This window comes from Myotis lucifugus, unplaced genomic scaffold (genome assembly GCF_000147115.1).
Source record: "Myotis lucifugus unplaced genomic scaffold, Myoluc2.0 scaffold_1114, whole genome shotgun sequence".
Classification (NCBI taxonomy): domain Eukaryota; kingdom Metazoa; phylum Chordata; class Mammalia; order Chiroptera; family Vespertilionidae; genus Myotis; species Myotis lucifugus.
This window is the reverse complement of record NW_005872162.1, coordinates 94,268-96,148: the sequence shown is the minus strand read 5'-3', so window position 1 is coordinate 96,148 and position 1,881 is coordinate 94,268.

Sequence of the window (1,881 nt, the reverse complement as noted above, 5' to 3'; positions counted from 1 at the left end):
GTGCAGGTGGAGTCAGGGTTCAGGAACTGCTTGCTGCTGGTTAAACCCTACAGCATTCTGCAACATGGACGCCAGGGGGCGCGTAAGGCCATGCTTTGTCCATGTGCTGGTGGGAGATGAAGTCAAACAAAATGTGGGTTCCCAGGGGCAGCCCTGACATAAAGGGTCCCTTCCCCAATGCTCGTGGGTCAATTTCCCCCAAAGTCCCATTGTCCTGGGCCTCAAGAACATCACATCCTTAGAGCAGATGGCTCCTGAGAGACTAATTCTTCCCAATCTATGACTCATAGTAACATGACACAGGCCCAGAAGAAACAGACTTGCTCAAGGCTCTGAAGGATTGTAGAGTTAAATTTTATAGAATCTAAATTAAATTTATGTTTAAGAATATTTCATTACATTTTCTTTAATTAGACTGTATGTTACTGAATAGTATAAGAAACGTACAGTAAAGTTATAAAAATATATATGATAAACAAAAATATTTTAAAATTTCACATAAAGGAGGGGAAGGAGCCCCATCTGCTGTGGCAGCTGATACACGAGTTGTCTCAGGATCTAGGACCACAGCTTCTGAAGAGCTGAGGCGTGTGGCTCACAAGCTGCCGGTGGGTCACATCTGGAAGTTCAGTGACAGCTGTGCCTGGAGTCTGCTCTGGCTCTGGAGAGGGCACCAGAGTAGGCGTTGCCTCTTTAGGTGTTTCTGAATCTTGCTCTGGAGCTGCTTCTGTAGATGCAGGAAGAGAACATGTTACCACCATGACTGCCTTTTGTGTGCCTTCCAAGGAAGAAGCCTCCCATCTCCATCACTGAAGTCCCAATTCAAGGCCCCACCCCAGGACAACCTCCAGACTGCAGGCCACTGGGCACTGACCTGAGCGCCTCTGTGCTCCTGCCTAAGCCCAGCCTCTGCGAGCTCTTCTCTGTGTGTGCAGCCACATGCCCTCCCCACCAAACCACACCACCCAATTCCACATGCACAGCTGACTCCCTCCTTTTTTTCTAGCAGAAGCCCTCACACCTCTGCCCTCTTGCAGAAATCTCACAAGGCATGGGTTCCAGGCTGTTGCCAGCTTCTCCAAGTCACAATCCCCATACTCCCCTTAAGGCTCTGATCCAAAGCCCATTCATTTTTTTGCTGGTCCAGAGATCCACTTTCTGCTTCACAATACATGTAGATCAGAGATACTTTGAGGAAGAAGTCATATCGGCTGTGCTGTGGATGCTACCTGCCTGTGCAGCATGGTGTGACTGAATCACTCCTGACTAGAAGGAAGCACTGCAGTGCAGTCCTGAGGTCAGGGCCTTTGCTGAATGAATGAGCCCAAACCAGCCCCATCTCAGATAGCTGGGTGAGCCTGGGGTCCCCCTGCTCACCCCTGGAATATCTAATCTGGCTTCACCCAGGACAGGGACCCCTAATGGAATCTCCAACATCTTTATCAAAAGAGAAAATAGCTTAGCCTAAGGCCTGAGGAGAATCAAAAATAAGGCAGAAGTTTCTTTAAAAGAAGAGAAAATGGCCAATTAGAACAACCACAGCTCCTCCAGCACACCTCTCCAGAGTCCAGGCTCCCAGCGGGCCTTTTCCCAGGAGGAACCCCCCTCCCTCCACCCCAAGTCCCTACAATAACCCTATGAAGCTGGTCTAGGCTCTCCCCATGTTCAGAAGAACAAACACTTCAGGGAGATGCAGTGATCTGGAGACTCACAGCAAGCACGCCGCTGAGTGACCACTCTGCCTGCGGAGCGGCAGCGGCTTCACCTGGTATCCGCTGATCCCAACACACGTGTGGTTAGTCCCAAAGCTCTGTATTTACCCAGAACGGTCGTGCGGTGGTCCAAGGCGGGGCACGACTGCTCCAGGTAAGCTTGGACTCT